The 12,081-nt window shown below is 36.7% G+C and overlaps 1 long non-coding RNA gene across 1 annotated transcript in view; it reads right to left on the bottom strand.

Annotated features, from left to right (window-relative positions):
* The window catches only part of LOC110133265 (uncharacterized), a 35,499-nt gene extending 24,653 nt beyond the window's left edge, over positions 1 to 10,846 (bottom strand). The window contains exons 1-2 of the long non-coding RNA XR_002312736.2: positions 10,748 to 10,846; positions 2,511 to 2,584 (exon numbers count right to left, since the gene is read on the bottom strand). This is a non-coding gene — a long non-coding RNA (uncharacterized lncRNA). The remainder of the gene's footprint in view (positions 1 to 2,510; positions 2,585 to 10,747) is intronic.
* Between the last annotated feature and the right edge of the window lie 1,235 nt (positions 10,847 to 12,081).

The following is a 12,081-nucleotide window of genomic DNA, read 5'->3' as shown; positions in this document are numbered from 1 at the left end:
TCCAACTAGGCAATGGTGGTGATTTATTCAATGGATCTATCACTTAAGATCATAAAAGATACAGTCAAAACTCATCTGTCTTCCTGGATGATAAAACATGAAGCAGTTCAGAATAAGGCAATAGAGAGTGGTAAGGTCTGTGGTGAACTAGAGATAGTGTCCTCTTCTATAAACAACTTATTTATCTGTTTATTTGTGTACTTATATATACAAACATAAATGCAGAGACACACATCAATTATTTTGACCAAAAGATGTCTGTAAGCCAGATTCAACAGATTTGCAACAAAAGTAAGCAGCAAAGTCATCAAAAACAAAAGGTAAAAACAGGAGTATCTATTATAAAGGCATCCATGCTTTTTAAAAACTGGCTTGTTAAAATGTAGAGAGCAATAAGATCTTTCAGGTTGCGATGTGGAATTAATGATAAAAAATGCTGACATTTACCTCAGAGAAATTTTTAAAAGTCAAAGAAAATATGGGAAAAAAATGAATACAAAAATGCCATTTTGTGATTTGATTGAGAAGCAAATATGTCATAGATTTGAATCTAAACACATTTTTCATTAGGAATAATTTCTGAATATATCAAAACAGTATTGAAACATTATTCTAAAGTTGTTATGTGACTTTTCTTGAAGTTATTGTAAAAACAATTACATGGTGAAACAAGTATGCCTGTGTGTATGTGCGTGTGTTTGCACACACACCTGTATGTGTATATATTGTGCAATTCTAAGGAAGGATTTAAAGGTATTAAAAGCTATTATTTTTATCCTTCAAGAATTATTTGCTAGCTTACAGAATTAAATTGATGATAAAATCTTTGTAAAGTTGTAGGTATGGTATTTTTTTTGAAACAGTCCATATTCAAATTTATAATAAGAGCTACTTTTCGGAGTAATTCTTATAAGCCAAATCATTTCCGTAAGTTTTAGCAAATTAAACTTTTGGCATTATCCTATTTCACAGATGATGAAAGTAAGCTTTTGACAAGATAAGAAACATTTCAAAAATCACTTCCTAAGTAGGAGAAATGGTTTTGAATTTAAAACTTGGTTTTCTTGCTCTCTAAGTGCATTCTCTACCTGTTCTGACTACTTTATAATAGTTTTGTTTGTTATTCACCACATTAACTGATTTTTGTGGTGAACTTTTTTTTTCCTAGGTTGAACTAAACAAGTGATCATTAGCTTGAACAATAAGGATCTTTTTTTGGTTGTTGTGTGTATTGTATTCTAGATCTAATTAACTGAACTTGATTTGACTCAATATCTTGTCATATTTCATCATTGTTTAACCTTTGTAGATTTCCTGTATTGCTGAAATAATTAAAATAGAAATAAATAAGTTTAAAAACTTGAAAACAATGTTTACTGATAGGGTTATATGGAGGTTGTTGAGAAATGGAAAGATTGTTTTCTCTAGGCTCAAATAGGTCAGATACAGTGCAAATGACCTCATCTCATTTGTGTGTATCCAAAGCACAAATCTTAAGACAAATTTATTTGTGCTAATTTTATAGTCAGTTCAGAATGTTAGAACCAGTTGCCCCTCTCTGATTACTTTCATATTTAGAATTCATGTTTTGTGCATATAAAAGGAAGTTATTTTCTTTTTTCCAGTACTCTGAACATAATCACCCCAGGGTCTGTTCCTTTTTCTAAGACGGCTGCTGATTTTGGTGTTTAAAAGAGAAAGATGGGTCCTTCAACTTAACTGGTGAATGATTTTTGCGGCTGCTGAAAATTATACCTCAAGAGCTTTTTGAGATGTATTTTTACAAATGAAAATTAGCCTTATAGGGCAAATGTGACCTTCTCACTCAGAAGAATTGGCTGTCAAAGAGGAAAAGTGTATACTCAGGTTCGCAAAATATCGAAGTTTTGAAGTCCCCCAGGAGTTTATGAATTTTGAATATAAGCAATATCACCTAATTTATGAGAGAATGACTTTGCATATAAATCGATATATTATATTACAGTTTTGAGTAAACAAACAACCTTGAGTTATGCTAACTTTTCTATTTTTCTTACACTCATTTAGTCAAGAGATGACTAGTTCCATTCCCACTCCCTAGTCCCAAAACAGAAATGTTCAAAATGAACACTATGACCTTGATCACAGCAGACTGAAAGCAATTGCTGAATGATGATAATTCCTTTCCTTTTCTGCTAATTATCTCAGAGCTTTAAAAATTGTCTCAATCTGTCTTCCAACACTTTCTGGGTGAGGAGTTAGAAATTTAAGAAAAAAATAATCCTCCAAAATCTCTTGATGACTATCCTCAAGAGACTATCTTTAATCTCTAAGGTATTACACCAGATGTAAACACTATATTTTCCACAAGTAATAATCTCATAATTTCAGAATGAATATTTTAAAAAATAATCACAATCCAATTGGATTACATCTTTCTATCCTGGCCGGGGGCGGGGAGGGGGGGGGAGTCAATATAATTTAAATACAATGAAAGAGTAAATGGGTTCAGTTCTCACATTAAAAACTACCTTCTGGTGGCCACTCAAGTGTAGAATTTCCTGATTAGTCTGATTTGTCAAAGAGCTCCAATCTTAGTTTCCCCCTAGGAAAAAAAGTAAGATGGACAGTACATAACTTCATTATATTTATTATTTCCATAATCTTATGCTGGAAGGCTATGTGTACTTAGAGGTTTGAGTTTGATATATTTGTTAATACATGATTATGTATGTTCTGGAGAAGGAAATGGCAAGCCACTCCAATATTCTTGGCTGGAAAATCCCACAGACAGAGGAGCCTGGTGGCCTACAGTCCATGGGGTCGCAAAGAGTCACCCACAACTGAGCGACGGAACATGTGTATGTTCGGTCGCTCAGTCGTGCCTAAATTTTTGTGCCCCAGAGGTGGGTTCTTTACCACCAGGGCCACCTAGGAAGCTCTCCCTGGTGTATACCACAAGAGGAATCATTATTTTTGACCTAAAATATAAAAAGTGAATAATCTTACGTTAATGAACTAAGTAAAACAGAATAAAACTTTTCTCTGAGCAACATTTAAATCAATAAGTTAATACACTCTTGGAAGTGAGTAAGTTGATATTTGTTAGTTATAAGTATCCATGTGTAAGTTGTGGAAATACTATTTATACTTTATACGATGTTGATTTATAAACCATTTGGAGAAAGGAAGTGTTCATTTATTATGTATTTATCAATGATAGAGCCAGAGTAGCATTTTAGACATTTCAGAAATCGTTTTCCACTTGAATGGTAATGGCAGTGGATGAAATTCTTGATTACATTTTCCTGCTTTCAGGCACTGTGTGCTGTATTTATCTTTTGATGCATAGAAATGTAACTGCACAACAGCTTCTACTAGCCAATCATTTCTGTGACCTGTAATGCAGTAATACATTTTAATATGAAGGAAGGAAAGGAATCGAGGTCAATATTTCACATGCCTGTATGATTCAGCAATTCCTTTGAAAAAGGTGGCATGAATAAAAATGTAATTTGAGAAGCTAGTGAATAAAACAGCAAAAGGAAGAAGGAAAGGATTCAAGAAATAGGATTGGGAATGACCCATAGTGAAAGAAAGCAAAGTTAAAGTTGAATTTGAGCAGTGACAGAGGTTAATTTAGTCCTGATTAAAGACATTTAATTTCTGGGAACTCTTCTCATGTCATATATCTGAATATTGTCATCAGTTTATGAAAGTAGATCTACATATAGCTAGATAGAAAGACAGATAGATAGACAGACACACATATATATATTCAAATGCTTAACCAATATTTTTAAGATCCTATTATGCATAAGACATTATTCTAAGCCCTGGAGATATATTAGATTAAATCACTGAGTAATTAAAATAGATGAACAATAAAAACCTGAAGACATGAAGAGGAAATGAGTGATAACTTTTCCAAGGGTATCCGCTTAACCTAGACAAAAATTTTAAAGCACTGTTCAGAGTTAGAGAGTGATTTAAGTATATAACTTTTTTATTATTTAATATCTACTTGCTCTTTCAGTTAGAGGTATAAATACCATAATAAAAGTTTCCATTTTAATAACTCATCTGTACTGGATTCTACAAAAAAATTATCGTCTCTCATCTATTGTTCTCTGGAGAACATTGTTTCTTTATACCATAAACAGAGAATTGCTTCTTCATTGCTAGAACTCAAAAGAAAAAGAAACTGGTCTTTCTAAGGTCATGGTTTAATAATAGTCAAAGAGAAAATATTAGCTAAAAAAACTTGCTGCCCTTTGTAAAAAGTTTTTCAACTTTACAAAGTTTCTTTTTAAAAAAGTCTTTTAACTACCAGCTAAATCTGGAACATATAATGTCCAATTGCTGTAAGTATGGAAGGTCCAAAGAAGTCATTTTAAGTCTTCTTTATGCCAACAGATAAAGTCAACTATGTTTGGTTATTTTAAAAGCCTTTTAAAAATATCTTTAATAAGATTCAACAAGAAGAAAGAACTTAATTAGAGTTTTATCTATGATTTCAGTATCAACACAAATAAAGTTAAACAAAAAATCTGTTAGGCCTTTCTGACTTATCAGTGACTGATTCATGCCAATAAAGGATGATTTGTATAAATTTCTGAAATGTTTTAATTTTATAAGTTTTTAATTTATACAACCAATCACATACAGACAATGCTTTTCCAGAGTAAACCTTGTAGCTCAGAGATAAGATCAGCAGTGTTCTGGGTACAATTTAACAATCAGTCTCAGGGAGGGAGTGCTAGTTTTTGATGTTTGCTGATTTATAAGGGGTTAAAACTCCTACCATAGCTAACTTCAAGCCACCAACTTGACATGGGTGGGCATGACTTTAGCGACTATAATTCTGGCAATTAAATTATGATAAAATGTTTTAGTATCAGTCAGTTGATTGATTGGTTTTACTTTGCGTTTATTCAAAAAGCTCTTTCAAAGATTCTCTGCCCTAGAAAGGTTCACTATCTTCTATTCAACTGGAGAAAATAGGAGAGAGAAAATATATAGAGAGGACAGAGAGACAGAACACAGATTCTGGATGGAAGTGGAGTCACAGCCAATAGATGCCAAAAGTAGGCTGCGGCTCAGAGAAGTTGGCGTTGCCTTGCCGTGTGCATTCTGGTGTAAAAGTCATTCTAAGAAGGCCAAGAGGAGAGAAAAAAAGCTGGATTAAAACTCAAAATTCAAAAAACAAAGATCATGGCATCTGGTCCCATCACTTTATGGCAAATAGATGGGGAAAACAGTGGAAACAGTGACAGACTATTTTCTTGGGCTCCAACATCACTGCAGATGGTGACTGCAGCCATGAAATTAAAAGACACTTGCTTCTTGGAAGAAAAGCTATGACCAACTTAGACAGCATATTAAAAAACAGCCACATTACTTGCCGACAAAGGCCCATCTAGTCAAAGCCATGGTTTTTCCAGTAGTCAAGTATGGATGTGAGGGTTGGGCTATAAAGAAAGCTGAGTGCTGAAGAACTGATGCATTTGAACTGTGGTGTTGAAGAAGACTCTTGAGAGTCCCTTGGACTGCAAGGAGATCAAATCAGTCCATCCTAAAGGAAATCAGCCCTGAATATTCATTGGAAGGACTGATGTTGAAGCTGAAGCTCCAATACTTTGACTACCTGATGCAAAGAACTGACTCTTTGGAAAAGACCTTGATGCTGGGAAAGACTGAAGGCAGGAGGAGAAAGGGATGACAGTGGATGAAATGGTTTGATGGCCTCAGTGACTTGATGGACATGAATTTGAACAAGCTCCAGGAGTTGGTGATGGACAGGGAAGCCAGGCAATGGGGTCACAGAGAGTCAGACATGACTGAGTGACTGAACTGAAGAAGATTAAGGTGCCTGCTTGACATAGAGAGGTTGGTACAAAAGGACCACATATATAGGGCCCTAGACCAGAGAGGTTTGCAGTGCAGAAGGGCTAAGATCTGACCCTTACAACCACTGGGCTTCTCCTGTGATGAAGGCAGTGTCAGAAGCCGCAGGAATCATATGCAAATCTCCAGTAAGACACCAAATAATGATTTCAGGGCTCTTAACCCCTCTCTGTAAAAAAAAAAAAAAAAAAAAAGAAAGAAAGAAAAGAAAGAAACCTAAAATCAAAAGATGTGGTGTATTAAATTCACTAATAATGAAAGCTAAAAGTTCTAGAAAACATAACATGTGCAAAACTCTGCAAAGCTCTAAACCTGCACATTAAAAGTAGACTTTAGAGGAAATTCCCTGGCAGTCCAGTGGTTAGGACTCAGCCCTTTCATAGCAGAGGACACAGGTTCAATCCCTGGTCAGGGAACTTTTGACCAAGCCGAGGCATGGTCAAAACAAAACAAGGTAGGCTTTGGAGACTTCCAGTCTCTAGTCTGGCTTACAAGGAGCTGGGACATGTTCACTCCAATCTCCACCACAAGAAAAAAGCTCAACTAGAAATCAACTACCCTCTTCTGGTGTTATCAGAGAATTGTCACAGGGCAAACTATTGCCCATACTCCCCACCCCCAAATTGGAGGAACAGGTGATCAAGAGATTCACAATTTACAGAGCAAAATTCCACTGAAACCAATACTCAGGCGGGAAAACTTCAACTATAATTGACAAATTGCTAGAGGCTTCCCTGTGTCTGGAAGATCCCCTGGAGAAGGGCATGCCAACCCACTCCAGGATTCTTAGCTGGAGAATTCCATGGACAAAGGAGCCTGATGGGCTACATGGTTTGCAAAGAGTGGGATGTGACTGAGTGACTAACACCCAGTGTGGACAAGACTGAGTTAAAAACTCCAGGGGGTCCCAGTCTTAGGGGAGACCTCTATTTTTGCAAGTTGCCTCCGGGAGTCCTAGCAGGAAGAAAACAGGAGGAGGAAAGATATGGTAGACAGGGAAAGAAGAGGAGGAAAGGATGGCAGGAAGGAAGGCAGAAAAAACAGGAGGGAAAAAAAAATCAATGGGCATAAAAATACATCTGCTTCTGGTTCTAAAAACTGTTTTAAAATTTTAGATCAAAGCTATGCAGGGCTTTGAAATGAGAGCATAACTTTTTAAGATGACAGCATTCAAGCAACCAACACATTTGTTTAGCTAAGTTTTCACATGATGAGCAACATAACTTGCCTTTTGTACAATATCCCTTCTATGTGTTCAAAGGAAATGATCATGAAAAGGAAAAAAAATAGGGCACATTTCTTTCCTTTATTTCTATTGTTACCAACCTCTGTGTGCTTCAGAATGTGAAACAAAAAATGATCACTGGGTAAATAGCAAGATTTCTGTCTTCCTCACTTTTATAGCTTTGAAACTTAACTCAGCATCTAAGAGAATGAAATGACAAAAGAGAAACAGAAACACCCTCTCTGACTCTATAAAGTCAGAGAATTCTGGAAAGCAATTCGATCTGAAGAACATTTAGAATCTTGAAAAAATCATCATTTACTGCCCAGCACAGATATCATTATATCAACGAGTACAGGTTCACCATCAGAGCAACATAGCCTTCAGGGAAATTCTAAGAGACCTATCCAGTTATGCCCTCAAACAGTTTCAACCCCTAGACTTCAAAATCATGATGATGAATATATGAAAAAGGAAAGTTTATAGCACACTGAAGAAAGAGTTCAAAATATTGCTGTCAGCATCAAACCAATGAGCAGAGACACTGAGCAGCACGGCAGTGCTCCAAGCGATTGTCACAATAGCAGATAAAAGAAGGAAGAAGCTTCTGGGGGAAAAAAAAATCCACAGCTATTTTCTTGAAAATATTGTTTAGTTTTATCCTTATGTTTATATCTTTCGCACTGTTAGTTGTTTGATTTTTTTTTAAAGTGCACAGAAATGCTGTAGGTTTCTTGCTTTTGTTTTTCACCCTTTTAAACAGGTCTCTCTTTTCAAAATTTTATACCTCCAGGAAAAAAGTACACAAATGTGTGAGTGCTCAGGCTATAGCCCTATATTCTGCCCTTTGTTAATTAGATAGACTTTAAAACAGCAAAATATAGAGATAAATATGTCATATCAGTGTTTGAATAGGCAACTACTTTCAAGTATAACATAAAATTAATTACTTCAAGTTAGCAGATAAAGCAAGTTAAAGTCATAATTTAAATGAAAGGCTAACATCTACAAGGCAAGGGAAGAGGAAGAGAGCACTATGTCTTAAGAAACAGATATTATAAAATAAAACACAATAGACTGTTGAAATGGAGTTAAATACACATAATTTATCATCTGAATCAGACTTTTTCTAAGGACAGCTTTCTAAAACCATATTCAGAAAAATGATCAAACAGTATGAGCTACATGGGCTTCTTTCAAAGTGAAAGTGAAAGCTGTTCAGTCATTTCTGATTCTTTGCTACCCCATGGACTATATAGTTCATGGAATTCTCCAGGTCAGAATACTGGAGTGGGTAGCTTTTCCCTTCTCCAGAGGATCTTCCCAACACAGGGACTGAACCCACGTCTCCTGCATTGCAGGCCGATACTTTATCAACTGAGCCACAAAGGAAGCCCAAGAATACTGGAGTGGGTAGCCTATATCTTCTCCAGGGAATCTTCCTAACCCAGAAATAAAGTGAGGTCTCCTGCATTGCAGGCAGATTCTTTACTAACTGAGCTATCAAAGTCTATTTTAAATAGACCGGCAGCCAAGATGTGAAAAATAAAGAGCTACACCTCGCTCATAAAACATGTGGTTCCATGCTGGCTGCAGGCATTGCAGTGTGCAGGCATAGCATCCATCACTGCCACGTCTGAGCTCAGAAAATGAAGAGACAAACAGATTCACTGGGCTGCACTGGATCTTGAAGGCCCATGTATGCCTACTATGCCTCACTATCACCAGCTGCATTGTCACCACACCAGAGGGGTGAATGAATTCTAAAATCTGTAATACAAGACATCAGAAAGCAAAGTCATCTACTGCTCTCCTTGTACTATTCACTGGCTTTGGACATTTCACATGTAGGAAAATTCTTAATATGTTCCAGATTTTATATGTGTATGTGTGTGTGTGTGTGTGTGTGTGTGTGTGCATGCATGCACATGCACACGCATGTGTGGGTGCTCAGTCATGTCCAACTCTTTGCAACTCCATGGATTGTAGCCTTCCAGGCTCCTCTGTCCATGGCATTTCCCAGGCAAGAATACTGGCATGGTTGCCATTTCCTTCTCCAGGGGATCTTCCTGACCCAGGGACTGAACCCTCGTCTCCTGTGTCTCCTTCAATGGCAGGTGGGTTCTTTACCAGCCTGATTTCTTTCAAAGGTTTCATGGTTATTTTTGGTCCAGTATGCAATTCTTGAAAAACAAATTCTCTACAATTAACATAGATTGCAAGCAGGCATTTGCAATACATATTTACACATATACATATATATTCCCAGGTGGCATCAGTGGTAAACAACCTGCCTGCTAAGGCAGGAGATGCAAGAGACTCGGGTTCAATTCCTAGGTTGGGAAGATCCCTTGGAGAGGGATTGGAGTGGCAACCCACTCCAATATTCTTGCCTGGAAAATGCTATAGACAGAGAAGCCTGGTGGGCACTACAGTTCATGGGGTGACAAGAGCCAGACACTACTGAATATGCACATATGCACACATAGACACACACACACACACACACACACATGTATATATATATTCTGTATTTAATCCATGTTAGTTGTAGATTTTTTTTTCAAGAATTTCATCCTGGACCAAAAACAATCATGAAACCTTTGAAACAAATTGGGTTATTTGATTGCCACAGATGTGTAGATAGGTCAACCCTACTAAAAATACATCACAACAAGACTGTGTGTTGTTATTGACTTGGAAAAAAATTATCCTTGCTTTGTGGGAAATATGAGTAGAAATATTTCCCCAGAGAAAGGAAAAAAGCAAGTTTACTTCAGAAATGAGTGGGAAAAGATTCTCCTTCAGGGACTAAAGGGACCATGAGCTGCTGTTAGCAGAGGTAATAGGAACCTGCGAAGTACTCGTTACATCAGTGCTGCACTGATTAATACAGATGTCTGGCCTGTCGATAATGTGACTCTACCAGTGGGCACCAACTGACCTTCAGGCCAGAGCATTAGCTCCAGGACAACCCACTCAGTCCTCTGAACAGGAACTGACACCAGCATAGCCAACTCCGAGGGAAAGTGGGACAGATGGATGCTGCGATGACAAAACCACTGCTTGAGGGTTTTTCACAAATCCTGGTTCCTGGACTACTCCCCTAAAGTCATTTGAGGTACTTGTTAGAAGTGCAGATTTCCAAATTTCAGATAGATCTTTAGAATGAGAAAGTATGGACTTTCTTTGAGGAACTGGAAACTTGACTACACATTCTGGATGATTTTTGTAGTCACTGAAGTTAGGGAATAAGTGTACTTGTATGTATGGATCAACTCAATGGATGCATTTAGGGACAGGGTTTTCAGGTAAATTATCTCTGTAGAGAAGAGTGATTGGAATTACAGCCTAAGCTGATTATAACCATGTAAGAGGCAAGGGGGCAAGCAATATGTAAATCTAAGAACAAGTCTTCATATTACAGTGAGAATAAAATTATTTAGCACTCCCTGCATTTTTCAAGATAAGAGACACCTTTATAAACTCTCTGCTTACTATATGTTTCCTAAATTTCTAGATAGGAACTTAAGCCAATTATAGTATGACCACTTACTCAGTTACAATGATATAAACAATGCATGTAACTTAAGCTCATTCCCTTTTCAATCTTATACAAAAATTGAAAATACATACATGTCACCATTCATTAATTCTTCTACTCCTTCCTGCCACACTGGTAGACAAGAACATTACAGTCACTGGAGATACATGCTGTGTTTTGGCAGTGGGTAATTCATTCTAGATAGAAAAAAAAATTATGTAAAAGTTCTACTTTCCTTGTCCTGATTTCATAAACATCAAGTAACTCCATGGTTACAATTTCAAGTTTTCTAAATTATTTCATACTTGGCAAATCTGTGTAGTAATGTAATGTAAACTATTCGTTGGTATTATTTTATACATGAGTCACCTATGAGATTAGTTTGTGTTAATTCCATTACATTAGCAACTTTCAACAGCTGTTTAATCATGTTTTATTTATGTTGGTGCAAAAGTAATTGCAGTTTTGCATTGTTGAACTTTGTGGTCTGATATTGGAATACATTCTTAAATAAATGTGGTTATGTTATACATCATTTTAATGTGCATTTATCACTTTATGTTTTTTTCTAATGACTTATTACATGCTGCTTATTTTATATTTATTTAGACTAGGGAAATGGGATTAGATAAAAGTAAATTTGAGTGATTTTCTTATTCAAGTTCAAAATAGGTCATAAAGCAGTGGAGACAACTCAAAACATCAACAACACATTTGTCCCAGGAACTGCTAATGAATGTACAGTGCAGTAGTGGTTCAAGAAGTTTTGCAAAGGAGACAAGAGCCTTGAAGATGAGGCTCACAGTTGCTGGCCATTGGAAGTTGACAGTGACCAACTGAGAGCCATCATTGAAGTTGATTCTCTTACAGCTACATGAGAAGTTGCCAAAGAATTCAGTGTCAACCATTCTATGGTCATTCACCACCTAAGCAAATTGGAAAGGTGAAAAATCTTGGTAAGTGGGTGCCACAAATAAAAAAAAATGGTTGTTTTGAAGTATGATCTTCTTTTATTCTATGCAACAATGAACCATCCCTCTATCTGATTGTTATGTGTGGCAAAAAGCAGATTTTATATGACAACCAGCAAAGACCAGCTCAGTGGCTGGACAGAAAATAAGCCCCAAAGCACTTCCCAAATCCAAATTTGCTCAAAAAAAGTCATGGTCACTGTTTGATAGGCTGCTGCCCATCTGATCCACTACAACTTTCTGAATCTCAGTGAAACCATTACACCTGAGAAGTATGCTCAGCAAGTCAATGACATGCACCAAAAACTGCAATGCCTGCAGCCAGCACTGGTCAACAGAAAGGGCCCAATTCTTCTCCATGACCACACCAGACCTCATGTCACAGAACCAGTGTTTCAAAAGATGAATGAATCAGGCTATTAAATTTTGCCTCATCACTATATTCCTGACCTCTC

The sequence above is a fragment of the Odocoileus virginianus genome, chromosome 22 (genome assembly GCF_023699985.2).
Source record: "Odocoileus virginianus isolate 20LAN1187 ecotype Illinois chromosome 22, Ovbor_1.2, whole genome shotgun sequence".
NCBI classification, from domain to species: domain Eukaryota; kingdom Metazoa; phylum Chordata; class Mammalia; order Artiodactyla; family Cervidae; genus Odocoileus; species Odocoileus virginianus.
Note: the sequence above shows the minus strand (reverse complement) of the source record. Positions and strands in the feature narration are given on the sequence as shown.